Below are 19543 nucleotides of genomic sequence, written 5' to 3'. Positions count from 1 at the left end.
TCTTTTTTTAGACGGCGATGTGCCTTTGGCTCCATCATACGGTGTTTATATATCCTAACTCGTTCGGTATGCCCGTGTGTGTTCTGATGTCATAGATTTTAACGAACGTAATCAATGCATCACTGGGAAATTATTGTGTCGGGAAATTAGTTAAAACTTTTACTAAATTCTTTCATAGATACAAAGATTTGATTAGAAAATTTGGCTGTACCTGTAGAAAACTTATTAAAAATGGTATTTCACATCCTAAATTTTACGGTAATATTGTACCTCAAGCGAGGAAATCACTATGTGATCCGTGTAAACTCATCGAACCTTTAACAGGTCGAGAACTCTAGATTTCTTTACGTCAGAATATATTTGCATAGTAATTTCTGAAACACAAGGCCAATACGGCCTTGAAAAACTGACCAATCGACTCAATGAGCTACAATGCATTGTGGGCTACTACGTGTTTACTACAAACTGATAACACGTGGAATTAGTGAAAGAACTGTCAACTAATATAGTGTCTGGAACTCTCAAAATATATGTTTTTGTTTTGCGAATGTGATTATTGTAAAATATATAACATAATCTTCAATTTGCATGCTCAGATTAAAAAAGTATTGTTTACGGGCTTCACTATTCGACTTTCTTTTCAGCCTTGTTAAAGTTGTTGAACAGGTTTTTTCCATTGTACCTGTGCAATAATTTTACGACCTGAAACAGTGAAATTTCAGATGAAATGGCCACTGTCCACTATGAAATTTTGTAAACTATTTTAAGCCTGTATAATGTCATTTCAAAATCATTTCTGCCTAGAAAAACACGAAAACTTTCATTGATACACTTCTTTCTGTACTGGATGTGTAATTTTTTTTATCAGAACCTGAATTGAAATGGTTGTGTAATTTTTTTTTATCAGGACCTGAACTGAGAGTAAGAACATCATAATATTCAGTATGCTAAAAATAAGTGTTATGAAAACTGTAGGGGCGGATCCAGCCATTCTAAAAAAAAAGGGGGTCCTAACCCTGGACAAAAAGGGGGGGGGGTTCCAACTCCATGTCCCCATCCAAATGCATTGATTGTCCAAAAATAGGGGGTTCATCCACCGGACCCCCCCCCCCCCCTGGATCCGCCACTGAGCGGATACGGTATATAGCTCAATACATTTTGTATAGTTTCATCAATCGTTAAAGTCTGTTTGTTGCTAATTTTATCACAAAATATACCTCAGAGGTTTTTTATAATTCGGCTGCTGTCCTGTTGACATATGTAAAATATCTCCAATATTTAAAGTCTCTGAATAATAGTGGGTGCCATATTGCCTATTAGTTTTTTTTCTTCTAAAACGTGCTTTGTATGTAGAAATAAGAAGATGGGGTATGAGTGCCAAATGAGACATCTTTCCAACACAGACATAATCTAGTAAAGTAAGCAGTCATACTAGGTTCAATGATGAAAAGTAAGCTATAAATGACCCCAAAATTACTTGTGTAAAACAATCCAATAAAATCAAACAAAAAACAAAAAAAACAAAAAAACCGGCCCAGTTAAATATAGAAAAGGAGAAGAAATCTATCCCATCAAAAAAAATATATATAGGTTTGTATAGGAGCCTGTATTTCAGTGGTTGTCGTTTGTTTATGTGTTACATATTTGTTTTTCGTTCATTTTTTTTTTATATAATTAAGGCCGTTAGTTTTCTCGTTTGAATTGTTTACATTGTCATATCGGGGCCTTTTATAGCTGACTATGCGGTATGAACTTTGCTCATTGTTGAAGGCCATACGGTGATCTATAAATGTTAATTTCTGTGTCATTTTGGTCTCTTGTGGACAGTTGTCTCATTGGGAATCGTACCACATCTTCTTTTTTATTATAGATCCAACGCTGCAATTTTCACAAAACATATCAAATTTTCCACCTTGTCGCACATACATGTACATATGGATAACAATCATTACAGCTTATTTACTATTGCATGTAGAGCAAAACTTTGGTTAGCTTGCTTGCTTTGTTTGTATATTGTACAAAATATAAAATATACAAGTTAAAGATGTTAATTTTATTTCCAAAGCTTGTATAAACAACTATACTAACAAAGCAAGCAAGCCAACAAAAGTTTTACTTTGCAGGCATAAGAAATCAGCTGTTATGATTTTATTCAGTTTTGTAAATGTCCGAGCCCGTTGAAAAACGAAAACAAACTGAAACTACAGTTGCTGACTTCACTACCTTCAAAACAAAGGGAACAGTTTGAAAGTCCCATATACTGAAATGTGACAAAAAATACTTATAGATTTTGTTAACACTTCCATGTATGTAAATATTTCTTCGCCTTTTTTACGAACACAAAATTCAAGGATCACACATTTGCCTTTAATTATCTATACGAAAATTGCTGTACTCGTGAATATTAGCACCGGCTGTTATCAACGGCTTACTTTACACTAGTAAGTTTGTCTCATGGGTAATTGTGTTTTTCGCTGTTGTTTCGTTGCTGTCTGGTGGACGAATACATGAAATCTGCCATCATCAAACATGTTAATGGCTATATATCGGGTAATTCAAACCCTTTTTTCTTCGCATAGAAACACCACTTTGTTAATCTGAGCATGGAAGTAATATTTTATATCACTAACTATAAATGAGGATACACAAAATGAAAAACTAAGCGAAATTGTGAATCACGCATTGCACGAAAAAATGTGTTGTATTTCAGTAAATAACACGTGTTCTTGGTTAATTGTAAACACGTAGTAGTCCATCATGCATTGTGACTCATTTAATGGATTGGTCAAAAATAAAAACCTAGGTAAAAATAAATTGCGTCACATGTTAATAAATAATTACATGTGCGAGAACATAAGTATGCTAATTTATGCATTTCCATATAAGGTAGTGGTCCCGACCTGTTTAAACAAACTTATAAGGGACCGTTCAATATTTACCAGATGGATGGGCCGGTGCATTCTTAATATTGTTTCATTAAAAAAGCTAACGCCCATCCTTTTAAATTCTGAAAAAAAGTCCTTGCCCATCTAAAAAAATCTGTAAAAAAAGTCCTTGCCCCTCTAAAACTATAAGACAATCAACAAGAGTGCACACGCTGAAATGTCTCGCCTTCTATACTAATCATTGATACTATGTTGATAGTCCTTAGTATAAAGCTAATCTTTATAACAACTGTCACATAAACTTAACATTAACCAAGAAAACTAAACATAGACCAATGAACCTTGAAAATGAGGTCAAGGTCAGATGAACCATGCCAGGCAGACATGTATAGCTAACAATGCTTCTATACAACATATATAGTTGACCTATTACTTATAGTTTAAGAAAAATAGACCATAACACAAAAACTTAACACTGTGCAATGAACCATGAAAATGAGGTCACGGTCAAATAAAACCTGTGCGACTGACATAAAGATCATAAAATATTTCCATACACCAAATATAGTTGACCTATGGCATATAGTATTAGATAAAAAGACCAAAACTCAAAAATTTAACTTTGACCACTGAACCATGAAAATGAGGTCAAGGTCACATGACATTATGCCCGCTAGACATGTACACCTTACAATCGTTCCATACAACAAATATAGTAGACCTATTGCATATAGTATGAGAAAAACAGACCAAAACACAAAAATTTAACTATAACCACTGAACCATGAAAATGAGGTCAAGGTCAGATGACACCTGCCAGTTGGACATGTACACCTTACAGTCCTTCCATACACTGAATATACTAGCCCTATTGCTTGTAGTATCTGAGATATGGACTTGACCACCAAAACTTAACCTTGTTCACCGATCCATGAAATGAGGTCGAGGTCAAGTGAAAACTGTCTGACAGACATGAGAACCTTGCAAGGTACGCACATAGCAAATATAGTTATCCTATTACTTATAATAAGAGAGAATTCAACATTACAAAAAATTTGAACTTTTTTTTCAAGTGGTCACTGAACCATGAAAATGAGGTCAAGGACATTGGACATGTGACTGACGGAAACTTCGTAACATGAGGCATCTATATACAAAGTATGAAGCATCCAGGTCTTCCTCCTTCTAAAATATAAAGCTTTTAAGAAGTTAGCTAACGCCGCCGCCGTAGCCGCCGCCGCCGCCGCCGGATCACTATCCCTATGTCGAGCTTTCTGCAACAAAAGTTGCAGGCTCGACAAAAATGAATTAGGTTCTTTTTCTATTTTAAAATTTTTAAAATTTTATGTCTTGAAATCAAAGAATAAACTTTGGTGTTAATACAAAATTTAAAATGTGCTAGTTAATTCCATATATATGTATACATTTAGTTCAAATATGAATATTCCTTTATCTGTTCCAGTGGCGGATCCAGAACTTTTCCTAAGGGGGGGGGGGGGGGGGGGGCGGTCCAGTCATGCTTCAATGATTCCCTATATAATCAACCAAAATTTTCCCACGAAAGGGCCCCCTTTGATTTTGATGCCGCCTTTTTCGCCTATTAATTAATTCCCTAAATTTGACAACTAAACACTAAACTATCAAAAAACCTAGCATTCTGTAAGATTGATATATAAATGAGAAAGCTGTACAGTTATATGAAAATCTAAGTTATTTGAAAAAGTTAAAAAAAAATTTAAAGGTGACCAGTCACCATCCAAATTTGGACCAAACTTAAAATTGCAGCTTTGTTTAAAGCTATTAACTAAATCCATGAAAATGACAGCAAAAAAAAAACAAAGTACTAAACAGCCTGGCATTCAGTAAGATCAATATAAAAATGATTTAGCAGTAGAGTTTTATAAAAATGCAAGTTGATTTGAAAAAGTTATGAACAAATTTAACGATGACTATCTTGAAATAACCTAAAACAGAAAATTTAGCTTTTTCTTAAACCTTTTTATTAAATCCATAAGAATGACAGCAGCACACCAAACTACCAAACAACTTGGCATTCTTTTAGATCAATATATAAATGAAATAGCTGTAAAGTTTTATGGAAATCCATGTTGATTTGAAAAAGTTATAAAAAAAATTAAAGATGACTATCTGGATTTAGCATAAATTGAAAATTTGAGCTTTTTCTTAAACCTTGTTATTAAATACGTAAGAATGACAGACATACACCAAACTACCAATCAACGTGGCATTCTGTAAGTTCAATATATAAATGAAAAGGCTGTATAGTTTTATGAAAGTCCAGGTTGATTTAAAAAAGTTATAAAAAACATTAAAGATGACTATCTAGATTCAGCCTAAACTTAAAATTCTAGATTTTTTTACCTATTTATAAAATCCATAAAAATGACAGCAATACACCAAAGTACCAAACAAACTGGCTTTCTGTAAGATCAATATATAATTGAGATAGCTCTTGAGTTTTATGACAATCCAAGTTGATTTGAAAAAGTTATAAAAAAAATTAAAGTTGACTATCTGAATTTAGCCTAAAATGAAAATTTGAGCTTTTTTTCTTACCTATTAATTAAATCCATATATTTAACAGCAATACACCAAACTATTAAACAACTTGGTATTCCATAAGGTCAAAATAATTTATAAGATATTCCGAACAGAAAATTTTAGCTTTTTTAATCCTTAATTAAATCCTAAAAGTTGACAGAAATGAACCAAGCTACCAGTTTTCGAGTGCCCGCAAAAGAAATTTCTTACACACCGATAAAATGGATAAAAAATTTTCCTATAAAATATGTTCTGGCCCATCCACTAAATATTTTTAAAAAAGTTCTCGCCCATCCAAATATTTCCACAAAAAAAGTGCTTGTCCCGCCCCATTTTGCACCGGCCCATCCATCTGATAAATATTGAACGGTCCCTAAGTAAGGGTTATCGTACCAATATTGTAATTATATCTCTGAATATAGTCAACATTGGCACTAATATCGATTTTGTCATTAGCAAATTAAAACATAACTAAATTGTATCTTCTTTAAAGGCGGAATGTATAGAGACACACACACGTTAATTTTTATCTCTAAAGCTGGGGTCACACATTCACGATTTTTACTACCGTCCTTGACAGGACCACTCCCGATTAAAATTTGTCAAAAGTCTGATCAAGATCCTGTGAATCGTGGATGGAAATTCAAACTTCAATTAGAATTTGTAAAACAAATAGTTTAATCACGACAACAATCAGATATTGTTCAGGAAGCGTCGATATTCAACCGTTTCCATGCGAATTTATCCCGATAATTCCGTTCTCAATCCGCTTCTAATCCAATTTGTATCTTTCGCCAGGTAAAATTCGACCGAGTCTCTTACGACTGCGTCTCGATTCTACCGAATGTAATCCGACAGAGATCACACAGTGACCAGACAGTGAACCGATGCTGATGGAAGTTATCCGTTCGAAAACTGTCGGCATAATCGGGATGAGCAGGTACTGTCGGAACAGGTCCGCTCTATCGCATTGCAACCGGCTTTGTCTGGTCTCAGTATTCTGTAATTGTCGGGACTCTGACGTGGGTACTATTGACGAATTTCGTATTAATAACGGGACAGCTCCGGAACGGTTTCGGCAAAAACGGTTCGCAATCCTCACAAAAACAGAACATTGTTAGGATTTTGATCCGATACAGCAGAATCTGTCACGACATAGGCACGATTGTAATACGACTAGACTAATTCGGCTGAGTTTCCCCGAATGTTACGGGACCCACCTAGCTAACTGTCGGGGTGCTTCGTCGAACTATTCGGACCCTTCCCGACCCGTAGGAATCTGTTACGAACTTAAACGACTGCGTTCAGACAATGATAGGACATTCCAGATAATTGAGGATAATAATCCGACTTTTTCACTTTTCGTTTCGTATCGCTGTCTGATCTGAAACGGGAGCAATAATCGGCAATGTGTGAACCCCGCATTAAGAAGTCGCTCCTCACTTTTCTACCACCTGTCGATACATTTATTTTTGGCATTGCACAAGTCATGTCTTCTCTAACTGTTTATGACGTTAAAATACTAATTCCCTGTGATGTATTTTAGCTGATTTAAGTCTCTGATGCATGATTTTTTTTATTATTAATTGTTTTTGGCTTTCAACTAGCTGTCAGTAACTGCGAGTATTCTTAAATCGTATTTTCTTGTTAATTCAACCTGTTGATACTTTTTATAATGTTTTTTTGTTATTTTATATTAATATGGATCTTGTCTATATACCAGCTTTGATTATTTGGAATATCTACTAATTTTCACTTCTCCGTACTACATTTGTATGAACTTAAAGATTATTCTCCTTAAATCTGTACAGGGAAGTTTTAGCTAGCTCTAATTGTATAGTTGTATTGTTGATATTCACCCCAATTTGTATCTAGTGTTAAATTCTGTATTTGTATGACAGAACTTTCTTGGTATTCGTAATTATTGGAAGAATTTTCGGGGCCGTAACTGGGGTTCGAATTCAGGGGAGGCAGGGGTTTGGGGGCCGCCGATTGAGGCCCCCTAGATAGGGGGTTGGGAGGCGTAGCCTCCCCCCGATTTTTTTTTCTCTCAGTCAATGGCTTAAAATGATCCGTTTCACTTCGATTTCCTTACTTTAAGAAACGTCAGTTTTGCTTGAACCTGGAAGCAATTTTTATGCACAAACAAGCTGAGATTGCTGTTCGGGGTGAGCCAATTCAAGGCTCCGTCTTGAAGGTTTTTTTCTCTTAATAAATGGCTAAAAATAACCCGTTTTCCTTCGATTTCCTGACCGTGACTGTAAGAAACATCAGTATTGCTGGATCCTGGGATCAATTTTTATGCAAACAATTATCATCTCTATTTAAAGATATTTTTGTTAGAAATCAAACTGGTAATTTAAAAAAACATATAAAGCAAGATTAAAGAACGCAAGATTTTTTTTTTATCGAGGACCTTGAATTTCAATATTGTTGAAAGCTGAACAGACATGTTAATAACTACAACCAGGTACTTTCTATGCTAGTATATACTTAGTATAGAAAGTCCCTGCTACAACAAATGGGAGGCATTGACCATAATGTTCTCGTACGATCGGGAGACGTTAAAAAACGACCCAACAGCTGATTCAGCCGGTAATGAATTTCCGATATCTTAAAAGATTCACAATACAAAGGTAACTTCCTCTGCTTAATTGAGCCCCTAAATAAATGTGAATAGTTATGTTTTATTCAAAATTGTCGAAAGCAAAGTTTCATATATGTTCTCGTACGAATACTGAATAACACTGAGACGGACGGCCACACGAAAAAAATAAATAAAATAAATACTGAAACGGTTCACTTTCGATAAAAAATCCGGAAAATGACAGACATATCACGCATCATGATAACAATGTTAAAACTGTAAACTAGTGTTGTTTATAATATAAATTTAAGTTCTTTGTGTATATATTGTCAATATTTCATTTTATTACTTCAAAAAAATTTTGGTGTAGAAAATTCAGGGGAGGCAGTTCATAGGTAGTTACGGCCCTGATTTATGAAAAAAATACAAATTAAAGTTAATTTTTTGCGTTTTAAAAAGGTGCACTCTATCGAACTCAATAAAGGTGTGCTTGTTTACATTTTGTGTTTTAGCTATGTGGTGATTGAGTTAAGATTGTTAAGTCTTTCAATCGACAAACATTCAATTTGCTTTGAACGTAGGTCAAATAGTCAGTTGGGGAATTTGTTTAGACTTTTTACTTTCTTTGGCACACAATTATGTCGATTTGACATACCATCTGGTTACTATTTATTTGCTTTTCGTAATATTTACATTGTTCCTCATTTGATAGGGCTTTTTATCATTTTTCTTTCATTTTAATTGGATATATTGCTTCACTATTGTTTTATAAATTTTGTACATATTGTCACACTACATGTGCTTTTATAGCAGTCATCGGGAAACGGTTTGGCGATGCAGGGCTGGGCGATCTCCTGTTGGAGTCTGAAGTTATTGGGTCAGGTTCTTTGACTGGTGTATGTGAAGGTAAACATTATAATCGAGCGCTGCGATTGCTCAAAATTGTATCTGAAGCTTTTGAACGATTACGTTGGGAAGCATTTGGTTCTTGTCTTAATTCAAATGATGAGAATGAATTTCTCAATCCTAATTTTCAGCATCTGCTTTGTCAATCTCAGTTCAAATCAGACAAAATTTAACAGAAAACAACTTAAAAACCTTGCTGATTTCACCTTCTGTTGGTAAACTATTTGAGGCATTTAGTGTATATTGCAATCTAAGTGAGGGACTAATGAAAAAGTTCTTACATAGAAATGGTCGAACTTTTATTGGTATGTATAAGAGCAATAAGGGAAGGTAAGTGGGAACTTCATTTGGCATGTGTTGAAAAAATGTTACCATGGTTTTTCGCATATGACCGTCAAAACTATTCCCGATACATGTCAGTATATTTGTTTCACATGCAAAATCTGCAAAATACATATCCTGATGCCCATGTATATCTTTCATCTGGTGGTTTTTGTGTTCAGAGAAGCTCTCATGGATTTTCTAGATCTCCAGTTGACCAAACAATCGAGCAAACGTTGAACAGAGATACCAAAATAAGAGATGGCATTGTTGGTTTCAGTTTGAATAAAGGTTCTGTTAAACGTTGGTTGCTAAATGCACATGACAGAGCTTCAATATCATCAAAATGTCGAGATTTGGCATGAATAGTTAATCCTGAAACATCCACACAAACAGAACTTGACAAAACTCGAATGAAATGAGATGAAACTGACGTTTTGAAATTGGTTCAAACACTGCAAAGGTGGACAAACCCATTTGAGACATCTGAGCAGCTATCAGGCTTGTCCTCGGGCACTGTTTCTTCCTCTGAATTAATGTGCGACGCCTATAAAAAGGAAATGTTGGCATCAGACAATTTATCAGTGAACGGCTTGTTCAAAAGTCAATCGGCAAATGCAAGCTATTCATGAGGAAAGCATGTGGATATTTGATTGCATGGCAGTCATTCAATCCATCACAAGGATACCAAGTACTTTTTCTGATTTGGCAAATGTTGTTTTTAAAACCATCCTTTCAGTTTCAAAAAGAGCTCCCCGCATTGATTTTGTCACTGATCAGTATCCCACAATATCCATAAAAAAAATAGAACGGGATCGCAGGTCCTTGGGAGGGCAAATCATAATATAATTTCGAGACCATCACACTCGTGTCCTCGGCAATGGAGGAAATTGTTGTCAGTTGGTAGAAACAAAGTTGCTCTTGTTAAATTCTTTGTGTCGGAATGGATTAAACAATCCTATAGATTTACACTTGAAGGAATTGATTTATTTGTATCACTGTTGAAAATGAAATAGTGACAAGTGTAAAATGCACTGAGCTTCTAAGCAAACAGGAAGAAGCCGACAAAAAAATGTTTCTTCATGCAAAACACGCAGCTGACAAAGGTTACGATTCCATTGTAATAAAATCAATCTGATGTGGAAGTATTGGCCTGCTATTTTCAGAATCGCATCAGTTCAAATATTATTCTTCTGATAGGTACGTCTTCCAAATGCAGATTATTAAATGTGCAATCAATGTGCGCAAAATTTGGGGAGAATGTTTGTAGAGCACTGACAGGATTTCACGCCTTTAATGGTTGTGATTCAGTTAGTGCTTTGTCTGGTAAGGGAAAAAGCAAAGCATTTGGCGTTTTGAATCGTTCTGTGGAGTTTTCAGAAGGTCTATCCCGTCTTGGTGAAAATTTTAAAAGAGGTAGGCGAAGAACTGTCAAAAACACTCGAGAGGTTTTTGTGTGCTATATATGGATACGATTATAATAACATCAATGAAATTCAGATTTTTTTTTGCAATGCAAAAAACATTCATTGTCATCTACTGCCCCAACAAAAGATGCAATGTTAAAGCACATCAAACGATTCAACTTTCAGGCAAAGATTTGGAAATCTGCTCTATAACACAACACTGTTCCATCGCCAAACAATCATGATTGGATTGTTAAGAACGATTTGATCAGCATCAATTGGCTAGACCAACCGCCATAATTCCATGTTTTTCCCTTTCTTACCTTTGAATTTTGTTCAACTGTCTTTAGTTACTTGATGTTCTATGTTGCAATGTAAAAAATATACCTTTTTTATCAAGAAAACTAGTATGTATGCTTTGGTTCATTCAACATCATGAATTTTGGATATTACCCTCCCCCTTTTTTTCTTGGTCCTATTAGATTTAAAAATTAAATAAAAATTAGCCTCCGTATTAATAAGATATGATTTGTTCAATTTAATAAGGGTAATTGTACCAAAAAATTGCGGTACCCTGGGGTATAACACATAACTGAAATTTTGCCTTACCAGCTGATGGACTATTATTGTTTTCTTGCATGTATGCTTATGGTGACATTTACTTCCACATGGTATCATAGCTTTTCTGAATTTGCATGTCGTGGTTTTCAACGATCCTTTTCAGTTACGCCATTGAAACTTAGACTCATTTGCAGCTGCGTGCAGCGATACCGAGGTCTCGGTCTATTCCGAGGTGTCTACGGTGTGTTTAAGAATTTATAAATCCTAAATATCGTAACATTACTGCAGTACACTAATTCACAGGACAACTTTTATAAAGTATGGTCCGTGCCGATGAAGTCATCAACTTTCACAATAAACATGGTATATAAAATAATCAGACGCTCTGTCAACCACCGATATACGTAAAGTAAAAAAACAAACTTCCTTTTACAATATGTGCATTTGATTTTGACATCTTTTTATTGCACTTACAAATAGTGAGTAAAATTAACTGAGTGAAACTTCTGTTTTTTGTTAAGATTATCTTTTTTTTTAATTATTAATATATAATAAATTGACCTTATAAACGACGTGGCAACTAGAAGGGTCATACCTTATGAAGAGTTCTAACGTACTTTAAATAAACATGTAAATTACCCCGACTATATGAGTATATACCCATATGGTCATGACCATACGCGTATGGTCCAAATACTCATATGGTCCGGAACATATATATACATGATTTACCACTTCATGTTAAACAATCCAACATTGCATTTTCATGATAAAAACATTGAAACTAGAGGCTTTTAAGAGCCTGTGTCGCTAACCTTGGTCTATGTGCATATTCAACTAGAGGCTCTAAAGAGCCTGTGTCGCTTACCTTGGTATATGTGAATATTAAACAAAGGACGCAGATAGATTCATGACAAAATTGTGTTTTGGTGATGGTGATGTGTTTGTACATCTTACTTTACTGAACATTCTTGCTGCTTACAATTATCTCTATCTATAATGAACTTGGCCAAGTAGTTTCAGGGGAAAATGTTAGTAAAAATTTACAAATTTTATGAAAATTTTTAAAAATTGACTATAAAGGACAATTACTCCTTAGGGGGTCAATTGACCATTTCAGTCATGTTGACTTATTTGTAAATCTTACTTTTCTGAACATTATTGCTGTTTACAGGTTATCTCTATCTATAATAGTATTCAAGATAATAACCAAAAACAGCAAAATTTCCTAAAAATTACCAATTCAGGGGCAGCAATCTAACAACCAGTTGTCCAATTCATCTGAAAATTTTAGAGCAGATAGATCTGGACTTGATAAACAATTTCTGCCACTGTCAGATTTGGTCTAAATGCTTTGGTTTTTAAGTAATAAGCCCAAAACTACATTTTACCCCTATGTTCTATTTTTAGCCATGACGGCCATCTTGGTTGGTTGGCCGGGTCACTGGACACAATTTTTAAACTAGATACCCCAATGATGATTTACGAAAAATGGTTAAAAATTGACTATAAAGGGCAATAACTCCTAAAGGGGTCAACTGACCATTTTGGACCTGGTGACTTATTTGTAAATCTTACTTTGCTGAACATTTTTTCTATTTACAGTTTATCTCTATCTATAACAATATTCAAGAAAATAAGCAAAAATAGCAAAAATTTCCTTAAATTACAAATTCAGGGGCAGCAACCTAACAACGGGTTGTCTGATTCATCTGAAAATTTCAGGGCAGTTAGATCTTGACCTAATAAACAATTTTATCCCTTGTCAGATTTGCTCTAATTGCTTTGGGTTTTGAGTTATAAGCCAAAAACTGCATTTTACCCCTATGTTCTATTTTTAGCCATGGCGGCCATCTTGGTTGGTTGGCCGGGTCACCGGACACAATTTTTTAGCAAGATACCCAAATTATGATTTTGGCCATATTTGGTTAAATTTTGCCCAGTAGTTTCAGAGGAGAAGATTTTTGTAAAAGATAACAAAGATTTATGAAAAATGATTAAAAATTGACTATAAAGGGCAATTACTCCTAAAGGGATCAACTGACCATTTTGGACCTGTTGACTTATTAGTGAATCTTACTTTGCTGAACATTTGTTCTTTTTACAGTTTATCTCTATCTATAATAATATTCAAGATAATAACCAAAAATAGCAAAAATTTCCTGAAAATTACCAATTCAGGGGCAGAAACCTAACAACGGGTTGTCCGATTCATCTGAAAATTTAAGAGCAGTTAGATCTTGACCTGATGAACAAGTTTAGCACATGTCAGATTTGCTCTAAATGCTTTGGTTTTTAAGTTATAAGCCCAAAACTACATTTTACCCCTATGTTCTATTTTTAGCCATGGCGGCCATCTTGGTTGGTTGGCCGGGTCACTGGACACAATTTTTAAACTAGATACCCCAATGATGATTGTGGTTAAGTTTGATTTTATTTGGACCAGTAGTTTCAGAGGAGAAGATTTTTGTAAAAGATAACTAAGATTTACGAAAAATGGTTAAAAATTGACTATAAAGGTCAATAACTCATAAAGGGGTCAACTGACCATTTTGGTCATGCTGACTTATTTGTAAATCTAACTTTGCTGAACATTATTGCTGTTTACAGTTTAAGTTATAAGCCCAAAACTACATTTTACCCCTATGTTCTATTTTTAGCCATGGCGGCCATCTTGGTTGGTTGGCCGGGTCACTGGACACAATTTTTAAACTAGATACCCCAATGATGATTGTGGTTAAGTTTGATTTTATTTGGACCAGTAGTTTCAGAGGAGAAGATTTTTGTAAAAGATAACTAAGATTTACGAAAAATGGTTAAAAATTGACTATAAAGGTCAATAACTCATAAAGGGGTCAACTGACCATTTTGGTCATGCTGACTTATTTGTAAATCTAACTTTGCTGAACATTATTGCTGTTTACAGTTTATCTCTATCTATAATAATATTCAAGATAATAACCAAAAACAGCAAAACATCCCTAAATTTACCAATTCAGGGGCAGCAGCACAACAACGGGTTGTCGGATTCATCTGAAAATTTGAGGGCAGAAAGACCTTGACCTAATAAACAATTTTAGTCAGATTTGCTCTAAATGCTTTGGTTTTTGAGTTATAAGCCAAAAACTGCATTTTACCCCTATGTTCTATTTTTGCGGCCATCTTGGTTGGTTGGCCGGGTCACGCCACACATTTTTAAAACTACATTCCACAATGATGATTGTGGCCAAGTTTGGTTTAATTTGGCCCAGTAGTTTCAGAGTAGAAGATTTTTGTAAAAGATTACTAAGATTTACGAAAATGGTTTAAATTTGACTATAAAGGGCAATAACTCCTAAAGGGGTCAACTGACCATTTCGTTCGTGTTGACATATTTGTAAATCTTACTTTACTGAACATTATTGCTGTTTACAGTTTATCTCTATCTATAACAATATTCAAGATAATAACCAAAAACAGCAAAAAATCCCTAAAATTACCAATTCAGGGGCAGTAACCCAACAACGGGTTGTCGGATTCATCTGAAAATTTGAGGGCAGAAAGATCTTGACCTGATAAACAATTTTGTCACATGTCAGATTTGCTCTAAATGCTTTGGTTTTTGAGTTATAAGCCAAAAACTGCATTTTACCCCTATGTTCTATTTTTAGCCATGACGGCCATCTTGGTTTGTTGGTCAGGTCACGCCACACATTTTTTAATCTAGATACCCCAATAATGATTGTGGCCAAGTTTGGTTTAATTTGGCCCAGTAGTTTCAGAAGAGAAGATTTTTGTAAAAGTTAACGACGACGACGGACGACGGACTACGGACGACGGACTACGGACGCCAAGTGATGGGAAAAGCTCACTTGGCCCTTCGGGCCAGGTAAGCTAACAAAAGACACAGATGGATTAATGACAAAATTGTGTTTTGGTGATGGTGATGTGTTTGTAGATCTTACTTTACTGAACATTCTTGCTACTTACAACTATCTTCATCTTTAATGAGCTTGGCCCATTAGTTACAGAGGAAAATATTTTGTTCAAAATTTACAAAAATTTACAAAATTTATGAAAATTGTTCAAAATTGACTATAAAGGGCTGCAATTCCTTAAGGGGTCAACTGACCATTTTTGTCATGTTGACTTATTTGTAGATCTTACTTTGCTGATCATTATTGATGTGTACAGTTTAAGTCTATCTATAATAATGTTCAAGATATTAACCAACCAGATGCTCCGCAGGGCGCAGCTTTATACGACCGCAGAGGTTGAACCCTGAACGGTTGAGGCAAGTATGGACACAACATTCAAGCTGGATTCAGCTCTAAATTTGGATTTTGATTGAATAGTTGACACAGCATAGGTTTCGGACACAGAATGAATGTGGTCTAATGAACTTAAACTTTGTTTGCCTTTGAGCAATTCACTATGCTGTTGAATATAAATCCTCTCAAAAAAATGTTTGAAGAAATATTCTTTTTAATTATGAAATCTAAAATGAGAAAAATTTAACCCCCCCCACCCATTTTTTTTCACATCCCCATTTCTCTTTTTCCAAAACTGATCTCAATTCAAATTTCTAATGGAGTTTGCAACAATAACTACTCATTTAAATACATCATAAAATATTAAAATGTAACAAAAGGTGCTTGTTATCACTGAATGGTAAAGATTGTTTTTATTTATCAGTTGGTAGTAAAAGTGAATATACATTGTTTATTGTATAAAACAATGATTTAAGTTGATTCAACTACTATTCTGGACAAAGAAAGATAACTCCAATCAATTGAAAACTTCTTGCTATTGCACAATATTGTGCAATTAGATATTTCTTGCTATTGCGCAATACTGTGCAATTGAAAATATTTCCTATTGCACAATTCTGTGCAATTGAAGATTTCTTGCTATTGTGCAATTGAACATTTCTTGCTATTGCACAATACTGTGCAATTGAAGATTTCTTGCTATTGCTGAATACTGTGCAATTGAAAATTTCTTGCTATTGCACAATACTATGCAATTCAAGATTTCTTGCTATTGCTGAATACTGTGCAATTGAAAATTTCTTGTTATTGCACAATACTGTGCAATTGAAGATTTCTTGCTATTGCTGAATACTGTGCAATTGAAATTTTTTTGCTATTGCACAATACTCAATATAATAATTTTGGATCCTGATTTGAACCAACTTGAAAACTGGGCCAATAATCAAAAATCTAAGTACATGTTTAGATTCAGCATATCCAAAAAGCCCAAGAATTAAATTTTTGTTAAAATCAAACTTAGTTTAATTTTGGAGACTTTAATGTAGACCAATTTGAAAACAGGACTTAAAATTAAGAATCTACATACACAGTTAGATTTGGCATATCAAATAATCTTAATTATTCAATTTTTTATAAAATCAAACAAAGTTTAATTTTGGACCCCGATTTGGACCAACTTGAAAACTGGGCCAATAATCAAAAATCTAAGTACATTTTTAGATTCAGCATATCAAAGAACCCCAAGGATTCAATTTTTGTTAAAATCAAACTAAGTTTAATTTTGGACCCTGTGGACCTTAATGTAGACCAATTTGAAAACAGGACCAAAAATTAAGAATCTACATACACAGTTAGATTCGGCATATCAAAGAACCCCAATTATTCGATTTTTGATGAAATCAAACAAAGTTTAAATTTAGACCCTTTGGACCCCGTATTCCTAAACTGTTGGGACCAAAACCCCCAAAATCGAACCCAACCTTCCTTTAGTGGTCATAAACCTTGTGTTTAAATTTCATAGATTTGTATTTACTTATACTAAAGTTATGGTGCGAAAACCAAGAATAATGCTTACTTGGGCCCCTTTTTGGCCCCTAATTCCTAAACTGTTCAGACCTTAACTCCAAAAATCAATTCAAACCTTCCTTTTGTGGTCATAAACCATGTGTTTAAATTTCATTGATTTCTATTTACTTATACTAAAGTTATTGTGCGAAAACCAAGAATAATGCTTATTTGGGCCCTTTTTGGCCTGTTTGAACTAAAACTCCCAAAATCAATCCCAACCTTCCTTTTGTGGTCATAAACCTTGTGTCAAAATTTCATAGATTTCTATTCACTTTACTTAAGTGCGAAAACTAAAAGTATTCGGACGACGACGACGCCAGCGTCATACCAATATACGACCAAAACATTTTCAATTTTTGCGGTCGTATAAAAACTGCAAAATTTCCTTAAAATTAGCAATTCAGGGACAGCAACCCAACAACCGATTGTCCAATTTGTCTGAAAATTTTAGGGTAGCTAGATCTCGACTTGATAAACAATTTTAGCCCATGTCAGATTTGCTCTAAATGCTTCTGTTTCAGAGTTATAAGCCAAAATCTACATTTTACATAGGCCCTATGTTTTATTTTTAACCATGGCGGCCATCTTGGTTGGTTGGCCGGGTCACGCCACACATTTTTTAAACTAGATACCCCAATGATGATTGTGGCCAAGTTTGGTTAAATTTGGCCCAGTAGTTACAGAGGAGAAGATTTTTGTAAAAGTTAACGACGACGGACGACGGACGCCAAGTGATGAGAAAAGCTCACTTGGCCTTTTAGGCCAGGTGAGCTAAAAATAAACAGCATATTGCAAAATGATTTAAATACTATACAATCTTGTGTAACATTAACAGTTTGAGAAATGAATGCACAACAAACTAAGTGTATGAAAGTTGGTTCAAAACAAAAACTAACACAACTATCAGAATTATGTATTACCGTTAACGAAACATGTATTCTTTCAAATTACTAGGAATTGACATTTATGAAAATTTAAGCTGGGAAGATCAAGTTGATCGTATATGTAAGATTATCTCATCTTACATATCACTTTTATATAAAATTAAAGTATATTTGCCTATACACACAACACAAGTATTTTATAATACATAATTCTACCATAAATAGACTATTGTAGTTCAGTTTGGGAAATTTATTTCAAAATGATTCCGATAGAATCATACAACTTCAAAAAAGAGTAGCAAGAATTATACTGGAATGCGATATTTCTGTTCCGTCTAATTTTATGTTTTCATCTTTAAAATGGCTTTTACCAAAAGAATAAAATACCAACAGTCAATTCTAATGTATAAAATTGTAAATGGACTAACACCTGATTACTGAACAATGCTAAATATTAATGACGTGCAACACCACAACTTACGATCTGTCTCTAAAAAAGATCTATTTGTTCCAAAACCAAATAATTCTTTTTTATAAAAAATCTTTTAATTATTATGAAACCAAGGTATGGAATAATTTACCACTCATGTGGAATAATTCAAGAAACATTGTTATAATCATTTTCTTTAAATTATATGCAAGTCAAATAATTTGTTTTCTTTCTTTTGTTGTAAGAATAAGAAAATTCGTATCGTATTGCCATTTGTATTTTGGAATGATTGAATTGTGTATGTAATATACTAGTAATATATATTGTATTTTAATGTATGAATGTATGAATATTAACTGTATGCATGTATTTTGTTTGAGGGCCTCAATGAAAATTAGACTACTTCTAATTGAGTTACCCTCTTTAAATAAAGAATTTATTATTATTATTATTATTATTATTATTATTATTATTATTATTATTATTATTATTATTATTATTATTATTATTATTATTATTATTATCTCAAGACAATATGAAATTTCTTTATTCATGATTTACAAGTGAGTGTAAGGGGGGTAAATCCAAACATGCACAACATTGTACTTTAAATGTGATTGGATTACCTCCCTAACACTGCTTTATTTCTCAAATTGCCTTAATTGTCTATTAACCAAGAGACCCCTTGTTTTCCCCCTAATTCCTTAATGGTTTGAGCCATAAACCCCCCCCCCCCCCCCGAATTCAATCCTAACCATCCCTTTGTTGTATGGAAACTTAATTTCAGAGAGATTCATAAACTTAAACACAAGTTTTTGTCTGGAAACTATATATTAAATGATTATTTGGGCCCCTTATTCCTAAACTGTTGGGACCATAACACCCAAAATCAATCCCAACCTTCATTCTGTGGTTATAAACTTGAGTTTAAATGTCATAGATTTCTATTTACTTATACTAAAGTTATTGTCCGGAAACCAACTGTCTTTGGACGACGCGGACGACGACGACGACATGATACCAATATACGACCTCAAAAGTTTTGCAGTCGTATAAAAATGACCATATAATTGATCTTTATGTCAACACCAAAGTGATGACTACTGGGCTGGTGATACCCTCGGAATCGAAACGTCCACCAGCAGTTGTATTGACTCAGTGGTTTAAATAGTTATCAAAGGC

This window comes from Mytilus edulis, chromosome 5 (genome assembly GCF_963676685.1).
Source record: "Mytilus edulis chromosome 5, xbMytEdul2.2, whole genome shotgun sequence".
NCBI lineage: Eukaryota > Metazoa > Mollusca > Bivalvia > Mytilida > Mytilidae > Mytilus > Mytilus edulis.
The sequence above is the reverse complement of the archived record's forward strand: the minus strand, read 5'-3'. Positions refer to the sequence as shown.